The sequence below is a fragment of the Tamandua tetradactyla genome, chromosome 8 (genome assembly GCF_023851605.1).
Source record: "Tamandua tetradactyla isolate mTamTet1 chromosome 8, mTamTet1.pri, whole genome shotgun sequence".
NCBI classification, from domain to species: domain Eukaryota; kingdom Metazoa; phylum Chordata; class Mammalia; order Pilosa; family Myrmecophagidae; genus Tamandua; species Tamandua tetradactyla.
Window position 1 is genome coordinate 41,728,073 of NC_135334.1, and position 18,096 is coordinate 41,746,168.

The window sequence follows — 18,096 nt, forward strand, 5'->3', positions numbered from 1 at the left end:
AGGATTAACGGTGAAACCTCCAGAAAACTTTTCTAAAGGGGCAGGTTCTCATTGTATGTGCTTTTTGACCATTGCAGTTACCCACTGTTCTTCAGGCTTGCCTGGAGGTTCGGCAGCCATCTTGTGACCATGAGGGCAAAATTTTTGTTATAATGAAGACAGAAGAAATGCTGAGTGGTGGCAGTATCACTGTATCTTCGTACCAGCCTGGACTGCCTAGTTGTGGTCTTTCTGTTACGTGAAAAGCAAACAAAGCACACATCTCTATGTTTTAAGCAACTGCTGGTAGATTTTCTGATACTTAAAGCTGAGCTCTTCTGTAACTGATACATTTAGGATCAAGATGTCAAAGAAAACTGAAGAGATACCCCCTACCATGAGAAGGCTGCTTTCTAAATGGACGGAGTTCTGTCCCTCCATATCACTTCCCTCATAAACACAAGGCAAACTCCTCAACCTACATTCAAAGCTCTACTTTATAATCAAACACCGCTCTACTTAATCTTTTGGCTTGATATTCTCTAGACTAAATCCACTATGTTTAAAACAAACAAACAATACCAAACTTCTTCATGGGTTCCTCAAAGCTAAAGATATTCCTGAATTCAAGTCTTCAGTTCTTATTTCTGTAAGAAAAACATCTATTACTCATTTCCATCAGCTATTTGCACTTACTAGCTATATCACTTAGTCAATTAATCACATTCCCTTCTACAATATTATTTACATTATATGTGTATATCCTGTATTTGCAACAAGATTGAACGTTTCTAAAATCAACTTCAACACCTAGTACAGTGCAATAAATAGGCTATTCCAATATTAATGAAGGAATGAAAATTATGAATAAATAAATCTTTTCATAATCATGATTATAGTGATGATGATACAAGTTTCTTTTCAAATGTCCTAACCACCTTGTTTCCCATCTTCGCTATTTCTACTCATTCCAAAAGAATGAGGCATAACGTGATAATAGATCCTGGTGAGTCGCCTAGGCAACCCTATAATGACGTCCTTCAGAATATCGGGTACCTGTTGTTCTTTATCCTTTCAATAAGAAACCCTACAAAAGTAAAGACGCATTATTATATGGTATCATTCTTTGTTTTCATCCAGAACAATTTTATCCAAAATTCTAACTGAAATGTGAAATATTATACATGGCTCTAGGAATTTAGATATTTTAAAAATCCTTAAAAGTTGGTTACATGTTACACATGAGGTACAATAAAATAATTTGCTCTATTTCTCAGGCGGAATAGAGAGAAAATAATTGTAATTCCTTCTTCAATTTCAGATACTTAAAACCATATGCAATTATGCTCTTTCACTGGTACCAACAAGCATTTGTGAGACATTGACATTTATAAGCTGCTTTCACTTCTATTACTCATTTATACCTTTCAGCAAGGTAAGACAGAGATTATTCCCATATTACATATGAAGAAACCCAGAGATGTTAAGTGACATTATATTAAGTGGGAAAACTAGAAACTGTTCACAGGTCTTATAACTCCAAATCCAAAGGACATTTCATTATCCCATTTGGGCTTCAGAGAAAAAGCTCCCATTGTATGTTAAATTTAAAATCAGGAATTATAGTCTTTCAATGGGTTAAATTCTTTAGATAATTAGTTCTTCTCTGTTTTTTTTTTCCTGTATGAAATGGAAACATTACCACTGGTAAGATATTTAAGAACACAAGCTCTACAGGTAGAATACTTGGGTTTGAAGCCCAGTTGTTGGGTATCAGGAAATTTACTTAATGATGCTATGCCTCAAATTCTTTACCTATGAAATGCACATAACAACATATAGGACATCTATGATTAGTAAAGCACTCACCACAATGCCTAACATGTAGTTAGCTTTCAAATTTTATTTATCATTGCCATTATTAATATATATCTAAAAATGAACCACCCCTTCTATCTTTAATATCTGCTATATATTAGTATATAAATATATACAATATTTATATACTATGCGTTATGCACAGCACATTACCTATGCAATTTCATTTACTTTTCCAAATACTGCAAGGTAAACATTAGTATTCTCATTTTGCAAATAAAAATACTCAAGTTGAGGGTGTGGCAGTTACAAGTCCAAAGTTTTACCACTAGGTAGTCACCCTAGATTGGTCTAGCTTCAGTCCTTGCTCTTCCCTGTTTTCTCTGCTACTTTTTTGATTGAACAAATGGAATGAATTTCACTTGGGCTTTAGTTTAGTAAAGTTTTAGAGATGGTGTGTACAGTGTTTTCAGAGGACAGAAGAGAGCAGGGCTCCCTCAATATGGGCGCACAGTGCCTTTGTGCTCAGTCAACACACAAACTAAATCATGACTGAACGTGTGTCCCAGGAGAAAGGCAGCTGTTCAGCCCAGGTCCTTTGATCATTTTATACAACTTCAATCAATCACTGCTTTAGAGCAGTGATTATCTTACACTATCTGAAAGGAAGAACAGTCTGGAAAATAGATTTATATCAACAGGAGAACAATGAGCTTAATATCTCCCCCCAAGCCACCAGCAGCTGTCAGGCACAATTCTAGAAATCTAATGGAATCAAAAGACTATACTCAAATATGTTTTGATAGTTTGGTTTTTAATAATAAAATATAAATCTTCTATACAACTGTATCGTGAAGGACTATATGTGGGATAAGGGAAAGTTACTCACAGAACAGTAGAAATAAGAGCAGAAAGTTTTCAGGATATGAGAACAGATTGGATGTGGTGGCAGATCTCCTTGGAATCTGTTTAATGATTAAGGTTATAGTGGTTATAAACCCTGGTCTCTAAATGCAGGTATGCAAGATATGCCCCTTTCTTTATTCTCTTCCAATTACATTAAATCTGACTTTGAGTTCCTGTCTCATTTATCAGATAGGAAATTCAATTTCAGTCTGATTTGTATCTTTCAAGGTAGTAGAAGAGTCCAGGAGGTGACTGGTCCATGGTACCTGGAAGGCAGAGGAAAGACCTCTAGTCTCGAGTGCATTCGATCACCATGGACATCCACACTACCAAGGCCCATGATGTCTTGGAGACCAAAGGGTCTCTGCTCTAGAAGGTATGTTTCACAAAGGAATCTTCTCCCAGGCTGGGAACGCAATGCATATGGACAGTCCAGCATCCCATGATTTATCATATGGTAGATGGCAGGTAATGCCTCCACAGAGTACCAATATTAAGTTGCAGGTCATCCTTACTTGCTCCACTCCCATCCTTACTTATTTTCCAACTTGTATGTTATCTTTAAAAATCTTTCCTTCTATTTTCTAATTACTTTTCTTCCTTTAAGAGGTTCGCCCTCCCTCCTCCTCTGGTGCCCCTCTAACACAGTAAACACAACTATTTCATTGAGCTCAAATAACTTTGAAGACAAAGAATATTTACAAGCAAAATGTTCACTAAAAAAAGAAAAAACAACACGGTAAAAAAAAAAAAAGCTGTACATGTCAAATGATGAACTTTAATATTTTTGTACCAATTCATATTTAGAAAATAAAGACTAAAGCCTAGAAAAATATGTCAAATGTAAAGACTGTGAAACACATCAAAATGATAGCAGTTGTTATTTTTGTCTTGATACACTTTTTAAGAGTTATCGATGACGCTGTAACAGAAAAAGCTGGAAGGGACAACAGGAAACTCAGAGAAGTGTGTAACTCCACTTGGGGAGGTTATGAAAAGTTTCCAGGAGGTTACATTTGAATTGAGAATTGTAAAATGAGACAGCATTAGAATCCAAAGTTCATGATGTTAAGAGGCAGACTGAATTTTCAGGACATTCCAGGCAAAGGGTTCAACTGGTTTCCCTTCATTCTTTCAGAGATTATTATAGGTTTGGTTCTCTGGGAAGAAAATGTCAAGACAGAATTAAACATTCAAGAGATTCATTGGGGAAAATGTCTGAGAAAAAAAAGAAAAAGGAGCAGAGCAGCAGAAGCTTTTAGACACTTGTGAAGGAGAAAACAAAGAAAGGAGGACTAGGTAGGAGGTGCCCCAGATTTTAGTGCTGTTCTGAGAATGTGCAGGCGAGAACCAGGAGTGCCCCAGACCAAAGGCTGCTTATCAGAGAAGTCCTACAACAGGAGGGAATGGCCCAGCTAGAGTCTTCCCACCATGTTCAGTCACTGGCTGGATGCATTCCTGGACAAAAAGTAACCTAATTGTGAATACTATGTAAGATCCGGAGGTACAGCAGATAAGGCTATCAGCCAAGTACCCTAAAGGTACAATCTCCTGGAATCTTAGCAATACTGCCACATTCCATCCATTGCAAAAAATCTACGTTTCTGTACATGTTCAGGGGCTGCTCTGTCCTTCTCCACTATCCATTCTAAATTTCTCTCTACATCAGAGATTTCTATCATCTCTGTGGGACCTGGGGATGTGGTATGACCCAACACTAATTCCTGAGTGATCTGAGCCCTTGATAAATGATACTGCCTCAGGTTGAGGTTGCTGCACATGTCCATTTATAATTATAACTGGCATGGGAAAAACAAGAAATGTCCAAACAGGTCAAGTCAGTCTCACTTATTTTTTTCCATGATCCCATGATATAAAAGCAGCACTCCTTCCTCCTTCTGGTCAGGGTCAGTTAATTCTCCCAAAATGGTGACCCTTCTTCTCACCTGCTGGTCCCTGGACACAAAGAATCCAAAGTGCAGTCATAATTTATACTTCCATAGGATCCCTCTTGTGTTCCCTGGCAAGAGCAGGCCTCCTTTAAGGATCAATATCACTAAATTGTATAGCCTAAAGTAGTGGGGACAGGAAGCACAAAGTCTCTCCCTGCTCATGGACACTAATGGTCTGTAGGACCACTCCTGCTTACAGCTTAATTTCTAGAATCATATATATTTTTTCTACTGGATACAGTATCATACAGAGGTCCATGGTTAATACATATATTGCATTCAAAAGAATAGTGCACTATCCTTGCAGAATATTGCCACTCAACTGGTGCTTAAGCCATGCATTCAGTAGGGTCATGTCAATGCTCTATTAGGCTGACTACAGTATGAGATACGGAATGTGTGGTATATGGTACAACTCAGTGGACATGGTCCTACCCAGACATCTCATTTGCTATAAAACAATACGCAGAATACTGGGCCTGTCAATTCAACATTCTGTAAATCCCTGATATTAATTGCAGCTCTGTGAAATGAAAGGAAAGGCAAATACATACCTGGAGAAGTAACTACCCCTGTGAGAATGACCCTTGAATCCTACCACTATGAAAAGGGTGCAGTGAAGTTTACTTGTCAAAGTGGGTGGTAGGTCTCCTGAGGATTAATGCCAACTTCATAGCTTGTTATTGATCTCTGTTACTGGCAGGTAGGACACATAGAGGCAGCGGGTGCTAGATCAGTCCTGATAAGCAGGAATCCATGCTGTTGGACCACCACTGCCACCATGGCCACTCAGTTCATGCCTATTGTGCCAGTTTCAGGGTGGCCAATGACCATGTCTGGCCAACATCAACTGTTGAGTCATTTTGTCTATTTGTTCAATGCCCCTTTTGTGGATGGTCTTATATGGTAGGTGTTAACATTTGATACAAAAATCTTTACATTTTGTGTCTACTTCCATATGTCCATCCACATGCCTCTAACTTAGACTTCTTTGTTTCTGATCTTCTTATTCTTTTCTTTCTATACCTCTCTTTGTTCCACATGGAATGGCAACTGATAGTAGCTCTTCCATATTCAACATGTGGCTTCCAAGGTGGCTCTGGTCATCATCATTTAAGCAGAGGTGCACACATAAGAAATCTAAACGAGGAATGCACTACTTCTGTTTGCATTCCACTGGAGTAAATTTATTCACGAGATAACTCTAAGAGGGCTAAGAAATAAATTGCCACATTCTTAGCTCATAAACTATGATTTTATTAGTATGAAAGAAGGTGAGAATGTGTTCTGACAATTAACTCTAACCTTTCTTTGAGTGTCAGGCATTTCAAATTGTTTGGTCCTCAAGCTCAATACCCAAAGCAAAAGTCATTGTTTTTCTTCAATCCAGTTCTTTTTCCTGTCTTTTCTACACCTGTTCAAGTGGCACTACCATTGCTGTAGCTATCCCTTCTCAAGATATTGGAGTAATTGTTGGCTCTTTTCTTTCTCTCTTTACCCGTATCTAATGAGCTGCCAAGAAATTGTTCTCTCTGGTTGGTGTCATCTAACTCTGTCTCCTCCTTTCTGTTTCCATGTCACCAATTAGGTCAGTTCCAATTACAACTCATATTAATTACTGTGATGACTTCCTGAGTTGTCTGCATAGTTTCAAATGTTTCTCTATTTTCCATATAAACTTATGAGATATGTTTCCAAAGTATATCTCTGAAATATCACTTTTATGTCCAATCATTCATCATAACCTGCACAAAATTAAATATAAATTAGCCTGCTATTCAATCTGAGAAACTTTATTTTTCACGTTTTGGTTTTTATTTCAAACATTCCAAATATGATTAGCTGCAAATAGCCAAACACGTCCCATGTTTTCCCACCTCAAAGCTTTTGCACTTTGAAATTCTGCACTTTGAAATTCACTTTTTACCTATTTGCAGGGCTAGCCTAGGATAACATATAAGCTCTGAAGACCTGATTTCTAAATCATGAGTTTATTGACCTCAATAATGTTTAGCATTACAATGTATATGTGAATATTGTGTTTAATATTAACATGCATTTCTGTTAGTTTTTAATATCTTTGACCTTCTTGCTCTTCATTTCTACTATGAGGATAATGACACCCACTTTACAGCATTGTTAGAGGAATAAATACAATACATATATAAAGTACCTGATATACAATTAGTGCTCAACAAAAATGAATTTACCTTCTCCTTGAAACTGAAATTTTTCCCATTTCAAGTATTATTTCTTCCACTAAGCCTACTGTATTAGTTACAGTTTTACTGGGGTTGTTACAGACAAATTCCCAAATATCAATGCTCTTGTACGGTTAGGTTTGCTCTCCTTTACCTCTGACATGTCTCATACATACATGCATGCACACGGACATTCTGGATAGTCCACCACTCGAAGGAGAATATGAAACACATAGAGAAGATGTGGACATAACCTGTAGCTTGGAACCAAGGCGAGTTGAGTCCAATCTATTCTAGCCAAAACCTAGTCAACACACAAATGTGTGGGTGAAAACAAATTATGTGTTGTTTTAAAATACTGAGTTTGGGGTAGTTTTTTATACAGCATTGTGGTAATAAAACTTATAGAAATGCATGTTAATTTTAAACACAGTATTCACATATACAATTAAAATATTAAACATACTACTGACTCTCAACACACTCAACAAATTGGAAATATGATTCAAATAAATCACAACTGCAACCACTGTTGCACTAATTATATTTCCTTAAATATTTTCTTTCATTTTAAATGAGAAAACAGTATCATCAAAAACAAATTTATAAACAAGATAGTGGTATAAGATGCTCCAGGGTTCTGATCCCCCATAGAATCTTTGAACAAACTAGCAAAAGCTGTTAGAGCTATCTTCATCAAAACTCTAGAAAATAGTTAAAGGGTTATAGTAACTAGGCAAGTAACAAATCCAGAAAATGCAGCTTTAAAAATAAGTAGGATAATTGCCCCCCCACCCCCACCCCCGTGTGGTGTAGAGCCAGGATGCACTTCCATTGTGGTTCCCTGACACTGTTCTGGAGGAAGCAGAGTAATGGCTATGAATGGTTATGCTATGGTACCTACATATTAGTGTCAATCTATCAGGTGGCAGCCCAAAAAACTAAATCAGGAAACTCCTCTGGTTTGCCATTCTGGGACTTGCCCTCCAGGCAGAAGCAGTTTGAAGGCAGCTAAAGCAATATAATAAACAATCAAGTCAAACTGGCCTGTGGCAAAGGATTAGCTGCCTCAAGTCATAGAAAAGAGCACCAGGAGGGGGATAAAGTCTGTTTAATAGGGAGTAGAGGAGGCATACCAATTCCCAGAAATGGTGAGTTTTAAATAATCATAAGATGAGTACAAGAACCCAAGCTCAGATAAGGCACAGAAAACCATGCATTTCACATTCACCTTAGGCCAATATTCCTGATAGTGGGGCTAAACTTTGAAGGAGAGCACCAGACAATGCAAAGTCAATTTACAAAGACTATGAAATACATTTTTTCTATTGATTTGTTTGTTTTTGTTAACTCCTGGCACTCAAGGAAATTTCAATGATATCACTAGCTGGATACAAACTTGAGGAAAAGACAGTCCAGGAACTAAATCCCGCACTTAATATTTTAAAATAATAAAATTTATAGTGTGCAACCAAGGTTTACAAGACAAACAAAGAAATGGGAAACCATGACCCATCTAAAGGAACAAAAGAAAAATTCAGAAATCACCAGCAAAGAAGACCCAGTTTTTTATAAAAAGTACAAATCTTTTTTTAAAAAATGACCCTTGATATGCTCGAGGACATAAATGAAAACATAGACAGAAAACTAAGGAATATGAGGAAAACAATGAATGAACAATATGAGAATCTCAATAGAGAATCAGATATTTTAGAAAGGAACCAGACAGAAATACTGGTGGTGAAGACCATGATAATTAAAATTAAAAATTCCCTAGAGGGTTTCAAGAGCAGATTAGACTGGAAGAAAAAAAGAATAACTGAACATAAAGAAAAGACAATTGTAATGATTCATGCTGAGGAACAGAAAGAAAAAAGAATGAAAAAAGAAAGTGACCAGAGTCTAAGACACTTGTGGGACACCATTAAGCATACAAATACATGGATTATGCGAATTTCAAAAAGAAAAATAAAAAGAGAAAAGGGTAGAAGAAATATTTAAAAAAAACAATGGCAGAAAACTTCTCAAATTTAAAGAAAGACATGAACATGCATACTCAAGAAGCCCAATGAATCCCAACAGACCAAACTGGAATAGAAACATGCCCAGACAGAGAGTAGTCAAATTGTCAATACCAAGAACAAGAAGAGAGTTATGAAAACAGGAGAAAAGCTACATGTTATGCATAAGCAGCCCCAGTGGATTAAGTGCTTTCTCATCAGAAACCATGTAGATAAGACAGTAAGATGAAATACTTAAAGTGCTGAAAGAAAACAAATGCCAACCAAGAATTTTTCATACAGCAAGGCTATCTTTCAAAAATAAGGAAGAGATTAAGGTATTTCCAGGTCAAAAGCTGAGGGCATTTATCACCACTAGACTGTCCATAAAAGTAATGCTAAACGGAGTTCTTCAGACTGAAAGGAAAGGACACAATACAGTGGATAGAAGCAGCATAAAGTGATAAAAAATGTTAGTAAAGGCAACCAGCAAACCAATGAGTAATTATAAATACAATATGATTTTATTGTATTTTTGCATACGTAACTCCACTTTTACTACTTCCAGGTTCTAAACTGTTAACACATAAAAGTATTTAAAAGGCTAAGGTTTGGGACTTAGAAAGCTTAAAGGTATAATTTGTAACAAATACAATAAAAAGTTGGAGGGACTGAGGTGTATAGGAGCAGGGTATATAAGACCCTAAAGTTAAGTTGGTATCAAAGAAAACAACTGCTATAGATTTCGAATACTACCAAATTTAAGCCCCAAAGAAAATGAAACATAGAAAACACAACACAAACCTTATGCGATACAGCAAAGGTCATTCTAAGAGGGAAATTTACAGCTCTGAATACTTACATTAAAAAAGAAGAGTACGGTGCCACCGTGGCTCAGTGGCAGAATTTAGAACAAGAAGAGTAAACTAACCCAAAACAAACAAAAGAAAGAACAACGATTACAGCAGAGATGAATGAAATAGAGAATAAAAATAATAGAGAAAATCAACAAAACTAAAAATTGGTTCTTTTAATGACCAGTAAAATTGATAAATCTTTAACTAGACTGACACAGAAAAAAGAGAGAGGATATTTTAAATAACTAAAATCAGAAAACAAAAGTGGGGACATTACTACTGACCAAACAGAAATAAAAAGGATTATAAAAGGAAACTATAAACAACTGCATGCCAAGAAATTAATTAACCTGGATGAAATGGGCAGATTCCCAGAGAAACACAAACTATCCATCAAGAAGAAGAGATCTCAACAGAATCAAAAAGAAGTAAAGAGATTTTTACATAACATCAGCAGCTAAAGCAGAGCCACTGGAAGCAGGAGGAAGCTGTCCAATACTGTTTTAGGGCCAATACTTGAAATATCTCGAAGTTGTTCTTTATGAGAAAGTACGTTAGCGCAGAGAGTATCTACAGTTGTCTCTACGTGGTATTCTTTCACTTTACTCACTAGAAGGCCAAGACATTTGACGAAATTTTTATCTTCCAGTAACTTCAAAATCAATTTTACTACTTTTCTTTCACTATCATCATCCAACTTGATGGGATTTTTCTGCAGTTCTGTCATGAAATCATTTGTGGCCACAAACCTGAAGTCCTTGTCGCTGGATGGCGTTTGCTCCAACAACCTGGAAATACGGTACGAGGTGCTCTCTTTGTGACGGCCTCGACCCCGCTGCCGCCGCCGCCGCCGGGTCTCCTCCTCTTGCTCGCTGCGGTTCCCGTTCCCAGGGTCGCAGCGCGACGCGACGCGGACGAGGGAGGCGCCTCGGCGGGCTATACCCCCTCCCCCTCCCCGGCGAGGCAGGGGCCAGTCCCGAGGGAAGCGGAGGATAGGGTGCGACCTGACGAGGGCGCTGCTGGCTGGAGGACAAACCCACGAGAGGCAAGGAAATACAGCGAGGTCTCTCCAGAGACCCAGACACTTCCCCCGAGGCCTGCCTGGCTCTCACCGTCCCCGAATTCGCTCCGGAGAGCAAGACGCCACAATCGGCTTCCTTTCCTCCGGAGGTGGAGGTGACAGACGCCCAAACATTAAATTGATATGGGAATATGTGAAGCCCCGAATATCCAAAACCATCTTGACAAAGAAGAACGAAGTTGAAAGACCAGACTCCCTGATTTTAAAGCTTATTATAAAGTGACTGCAATCAAAACAGCACAGTACTTGCACAGGAACAGACATACCAAAATCAAACTGATTTTGGAATCAAACTGAGAATTCAGAAATAAACCGTCATATACACAGCAAATGATTTTTGTCAAGGGTACCAATTCCCTACCCAGTGGGTAAAGAATAATAATCACTTCAACGAAGGTGCTGGGAAAACTGGATATCCTACGCAAAAGAATGAAGGTGAATCATTACCTCATATCATATACAAAAAAATAACTCAAAATGGATCAAAGACCTAAATATAAGAATTAAAATGATAACCCCCTACCCCAAAGAAGACACAAGGAAGCATCCTCAGGACCTTGTGTCAGGCTTTACACTAAAACCATGAGCAACAACAGAAAAAATAGATAAATGGGGCCTCATCAAAATTAAAGACATCTGCATCAAAGGACTTTATCACGATAGTAAAAAGACAACGTAAAGAATAGGAGAAAATATTTGGAAACCATATATCTGATAAGGTTTAATATCCAGAATACTTAAAGAAGTCCTGCAACTCAACAAGAAAAAGATACCTATCCCAATTTTTAAATAGGCAAATGAATTGAATAGATATTTCTTTAAGAACATATACAGATGGTAAAAAAAAAAACCACATGAAAATATGCTCAACATCATTAGTAATGAGGGAAATGCAGATAAAAAGTATGAGGTATCATTTCATAACCTTAGAATGGTTACTATTAAAGAAATGGAAAATTAACAAGTGTTGGAGAGGATGTGGAGAATTAGGAACACGGTCATTATTAGTGGGAATATAAAGTGATATAGGTGCTGTGGAAGACACTTTGGCGGTTCCTCAGAAAGTTAAGTACAGAATTATCATACAACCTGGCAATCCGTCCTCTAGGTATATACTCAAAAGGACTGAAAACAGGGATTCAAACAAATATTTGCACACTGATGTTCATAGCAGTATTATTCACAACTGTAAAAAGAGAAAAGCCTCCCAAGTGTCTGACAAGAGATAAATGGATAAATAATGTGGTATATATACATACAATAGAATACTATTCAGTCACAAAAAGTAATAACTTCTGATGCATGGATGAACCTTGAAGACATCAAATTGAGTGGAATATGTCAGACACAACAAAACAAGTATTGTATGATCTCACTGCTATGAAGTAATTAGAGTAAGGAAATTCACAGAGCCAGAAACTAGAATACTGGTTACCAGGCACCAAGGTAGGGGCAGGCAATAGGAAGTTAATGCTTAATTGGTCCAGAGACTTTATTTGGGGTGATGATAGAACAACATTGTGAGTATAATTAATACCATTGAAATACATATTTTGATGAGGTCTCATTTATCTACCATATTTGAATATGGTTAAAAGAGGAAATTTTAGGTGGTTTATGTTATTAGAAGGAAAAGAAAAACCATAGGACTATACAGTACAAACAGTGAAATCTAATGTAAACTATGAAATATAGTTAATAGTAAAATTATAATAATATTGTTTCATCAATTCTAAGGAAGGTACCAAACTAATTCAAAGTATTAACAATAGAAAAAATTGTGAGTGAAGAGGGATATATCTTTTGTGCATGAGTTTTCTGTAAACCTACAACTTTTCTAATAAAAACAGATTAAGAAAGTGTATAGATCCACAGACTTTTTCACATCACAAACTAGCGATTCAAATGTAACACCTCCATAAATTAGTCATCCTGAAAATTGCAATGAAGATAACCAGTGAATGGCATTGCAGAACAAAGGGAGTGTATAGCATACAATGTGATGCATATGGAACAAAATGAAAATTTAATTTTAACTGCACTTTGAGATTTAATAAAATCCTTACAACCAAAATAATAATAGTTTCTTTATCTCCTAGCATATCACATATCAAATGCTATGATAGGTATTTTAGATACACTATGCTGTTTAAATTAAATTTTTAATTGGCCCTATGAAATACATATTATTTTCCTCACAGAGTTTAAATTATCTGCCCTCTGTCACACACTTAGTAAGTGTCAGAGCCAAAATGCAAACACAGATATGGCTAACTCCAAAAACCATCCACTTTCCACTGTATCACACTGAGAAGAAAATTGAATTTATTTAGACTATGCAAAGAGGTGTCAAAATCAACCTCACTCACAACTTTCTGAAAGTAAATTGTGTCAGTTCTTTATATCTAAGTTTGGTTAAACCTGAATCAAATATAAGCAGTATATTTATTCAACTATTGGTCACTTTTTGGGGATCCCACTTAGGGGATTTGAATGAATTCATTCATCTACTCACTGATATGACTATTTCCCACACACCGTTTGGAAACTGGGGAGATGAAAATGAGAACTCCTGGTTCTGACCTCCAGAGTATTTACAGTATAATTGTGGACAGACATACAAATAACAACTCAAACTCAACAGTAATTAGAAATTGCTAATTAAACAAGATTTATATCCAACAGATTAGTAAAATTAAAAAGCTGTATAACAGTAAGTATAGGCCGCTGTGGGGATCCCAAACATGGGGGTCACAGTTATGTTTGTAGAAACAGTGTGGACTTTTGTTTTATACGTGCTAAATTTGAAATGTTTGTGTGAAATCCAAATAGGATTTCCTATTTCCAAATCCAGTAGGAGAACAGATATAACAACTCTAGAACTAGTGGAGGTCTCTCCAATGGAAATATAACTCTAGGAGTTTTCTATGTTTAAAGTAATAGGAGCCAAAAAAAAAAAAAAAAAAGCTAAAAAGAATCTTCAAAGTCTAGGCACTAAATCTCACGCCTTAACTGAGGACTGAGTGAGGCTTGTTTAGCATGAATCATTACTGCACCAGCCTAAAGAAGAGAATATTGTTACTAAATGAGGGGAAGATATTGGATGCAAATTTCCAGATAAGAGACTAGCTCAACTTTGAGGCAGCTTCTCAGGCAGTCCTGAAGACTGTGGCCATCTTCATTTCTTCAGATCATGGTCTTCTTCAGAATTTCATGAAAGCTACAAATCCATACTAAAGCAGAAACATGCATTTCAGAGGGTCATGTCAGAGTATTATATATTCCGTGATGGACCTCAGGTTAAAAATACCTGATAAGGATTAATCATTATTATATGATCCTTTTTTTTTTTTTTTTTCAATTTCTTCCCCCTATCCCCCAGTCAGGTTTCGCCATAATCCACCAACTGGTGGCGGTGGTGCTAACTGCAGACAGTAGGGAAAGTGACCTTGGCAGTAAGGTTGATGTCACTGTGGTGTGGGCTCATGGTCATCCTAGGCTGCCTCATTATGTTTAGAGTAGAAAAGGGAGGAATAACTGATTATGTTCTTGTTCACAGAAATCAAAATAAAAGAGCCTTAAACTCTCTTTTTTTCATTTTCTTGTCTGTATAACTTCGTGATGTTTATACAGTTGAAATATCTTCCAAAGTCCATTTCAGAGGCCCAGTGACATATTAATAGCGACAAAGAAACTGAATTCGTGTCTCTTAAGAGAATTAAATGCTTATTGAGAAGATGTACATAGATTTAATTCCATGGACTAGGTGACCGCCATTCCAAATAATGATATAATAAAAAATACTAAAACCATGGTGATGAATGGAGACAACTTCTCTAGATCAAAAGTGATTTTCTCCCTCATAAAATTATGCAAATTAATGATGGGAAAGACCTTGAATCCAGTGGATTTGTTGATTTTCAGCTTCATATTATTAAAGTATGCTTTTTTCCCATCTAAGCCTAAAATAATGGCTTGCTCCACTCTTTCATGTGAGTGGGCAGGGGGAAGGGGACATTTATTTATGATACAAAATTTTTCTTAAAAAACATTTAGCATACATTTTATCTTCATATCTCTATGAATGAAGTTGTACAGGAAGGTAGAAATAACAGACTGAAGTAAAAAAAAAAAGGAGATTAAATTCTACTCTGTGTAATAGCTGGGTATCTTGAAACAAATCCCTACACTTCTCTGATTCTGTTTTGTAAACTGAGGACAACACTTTCCATGCCTTTGTGCTAAGGTTGTTACAGGGATAAAATGAGGTAAAGTATACAGAAAGTATTTCCATCAAGGTTAAGGATGGATAATAATATTATTATCTTCAATTCTCAGATGAAGAAATTGATGCTTAGATATGTTGTCTTGCCCAAATACACAGCCTTGCTACAGAGATAGAACCTAAGTCTTCGACTAAAAATTTTCTGCTTTTTCCTTGTGGTAGAATATCTGAGCTTCCTTGATACAGTAGTGGGTACTTGGATAAGCTACTTGAAGGTTATGTGTACAAGGGCGGGGATGTGAGATACTGTCTACATCCTCAGGGACTGGATGGATTGAGATTAGATGACTGTTGAACTACTCTATAAAGAGGGAGGACCCTGATAACTACGGTTTTTTATTTTGCAAAGCATGGTTTACAAGTTTGAGATCAGAGCTAAGTTACCTGACACAACAGGGGAGATACGAAAGGCAGGGAGTGGGAGGGAGAGAAACCCTAATGTCTAGTCATTAAATAGAGGATTTCAAATGAAAACAAAAATATCAAATTTTATTAACTTGTTTGCTCTGCTCTGTGGTGTGAAATGTAAACTTTCCTTTCAGTTCCACATGAAATCTTTGTTACAATCTTCCCTGCTTAGTGTTTCGTGGAGGAGGTTTGCTTTGGGGGAGGATGCAATTAAAGGCCAAGTTCTGCATCAAGGCTGAGGCAGAAGGAAATCAGAGACTGCTGCCCCCTGGAGGGCAGCCAGGTGAGACTTAACATGGGGATTAACTGATAGGAAAGCTGAACAGACCTCCATGAATATTAGTAATTTATTTTGTAATATTAGCAATTTATTGTTGTAACTGGCCAAGTCCTAAATCTGACAAGGAACAACTAACAACTTAGCGTCTCAGAGAGGTGTGGCTATGCTATGACATATGGTTATTTAACTCCTCACTATAGTTAACACCAGAGTTAAAATATCTGCTCAGCTCTTTAAAGCACTGCAGATAAAAAAGGGAGCTATACAATGTGTTTTGTTTCTGTCATTATTATTCTTCTATATTGTTTGTCAACCAAATTATATTTCAGCTACATCTTGGAATTAACCTTAGAGAACACTATCCTTTCCTCACTATTAGTTTTATTCATTCTAATTCCACACAGCAGGGAGCATGCTTCTTTGAAAAGAATAGCAGCATGAATCTATTGGTTCGGTTAAACAAAAGACAGCAACAAAATCTTAGACATGTGAGAGGCTCATCTATTAAAACGCTTAACATTTTTGTGAATATTATTTTTAAATAAATCTGAATTTATTTTTGGTTATCTACTGCTTTATCCACATGTATTCAGAGTTGATGGGTGCTTTTACCTCAGTATTTATGATGAACACCTTTGCCTAGATAAAAAACCAACTCATGAGGCATTTTGTATATAATCTTTAAGAGCACAATGCTTACTTTTTAATTACGCGAACATTCCAGAAAATGGAGTGTGTGGGTGCTTGGTTTTCACACAGAGTGGGGGCAGTATTGGATTTAAAGGACAGGAAGTAGGGGGCCCTAAATGTAGGCAACAGTCCTACACAACAAGGAATTGTCCTACCCAAACACCAACATACTCTCATTGAGAGACATCCCTATACTCTACTGAGGTGACAGACTTACAGATATATAGGAAGAGAATTTTAACACTGACTTAATCTTTGACTTATCTAAGTGTAGGACTGCACAATTAAACTAAACTTTGAGGCTGTTATGAAACCTCGCTTCTCTCCGTAGGTGATGGACAGCAAATGGCAGAGGGCATTATCCAATCCATTGCAGCCAATCTTACCATCATAGGCTTATGATGCAGTTTCACCTATCAGGGAAATCAAATAGGCCAAGACCCATATTTACCATTACTACCAAACTAATCAGAACGGAGGGGAGTGAAATCGTTGTTTTTAAAATCTGATTGAGTTTCTACTTTACACTATTTGATCAATAAAATAAAAGATAAAGGAAACAACTATTCTATACTGAAAGATTTAAGACAGTTAAAGCCAATATTAATGGTATCTTGACTGCTGAGGGAAGAGTACTAAATGCAAGTAGATTTTGATTAAATTTCTTATTCAGGGTCAGTGGGAAAGAGTTCTGTGATCAATGACCACCATGTATGTAGGAAGGACACTTATGCCACATTTGATGTATTTTAAAGGCTGCTAATTTATTTTAGTTATTTATTATAATTCTAATTATAATGAACTAATAATAACAATGTTCAAAATATACCAGATGTTACTGAATGCTATGATGATAATGGGTGATGAATCCATTATTAAACAATTTTAATTGCTCATAAACTATATGCCTTGATATGAAAATAAAACTATAAAGGAATATCTATACCCAGAAAGAGATTCATTTATATTCTTGATGAATTTAATTACTGTGGTTTGGGGAGCACAATGCCCCAGAAACAAAGAGTATTCTTCTTAATCTATGATCCATGACTCCTCTTCCAGAAAAATAAATTCTTTGTCCACAATATACATTTTCATTGATTCTTATCTTCCTACTATTGTAGCTAAAGCTTTAAAAGTAATCACTCTTATGTCGTTATAGCCTGGATTAAAAAAAAAATCCATCACGAGTTGAAGATTTTGGTTTACTGAAGTATTTCCAGATTTCCTAGGATCTGGAAATCTGATATTGATTGAAATATTTCTCAAACTCTTCAAGGCCTAAATTCTCACTAACTTTTCTTACAGTTCAAGTAAAAGCCTAATTAGGCAAGACCTTGATATTAAATATCATAAAGCTTCCCAATGGACCTCTACAATACCCACTGAAAGTATTAGTTCCACTCATACTATAATAGATAGGAAGGAAATACATTCAGAAATTAATAATGCATATGGTTAGATATACTATGAAAATATGGAATTAGATGGCAGTTCTACATTAATAAAAAGTAAATCTAGAATTAAAAAATGACAAGTCTGAAATTAAATATATTTGTCATTGCAAAACTCAGCATGTGGTTAAGTTTACTATGATGCCTTATATAGGAATAGTTACTATCCATTGAGAGACTAGTGA

At 36.4% G+C, this 18,096-nt stretch overlaps 1 pseudogene across 7 annotated transcripts in view; it reads right to left on the bottom strand.

Moving 5' to 3' along the window:
- LOC143644321 (ribose-phosphate pyrophosphokinase 2 pseudogene) overlaps positions 1 to 10,582 on the bottom strand; it is a 200,476-nt pseudogene extending 189,894 nt beyond the window's left edge. For 3 of the 7 annotated variants that reach the window (XR_013156605.1, XR_013156614.1, XR_013156613.1), the window contains exon 1: positions 10,463 to 10,576. The product of XR_013156605.1 is annotated as a ribose-phosphate pyrophosphokinase 2 pseudogene, transcript variant X1 (transcript). Of the gene's footprint in view, positions 1 to 2,686; positions 2,763 to 2,787; positions 2,970 to 5,120; positions 6,401 to 10,323 lie in introns of those variants that run through there. The other 4 variants (XR_013156609.1, XR_013156616.1, XR_013156615.1 and 1 more) reach the window with 4 other exon arrangements.
- Positions 10,583 to 18,096: the final 7,514 nt, after the last annotated feature.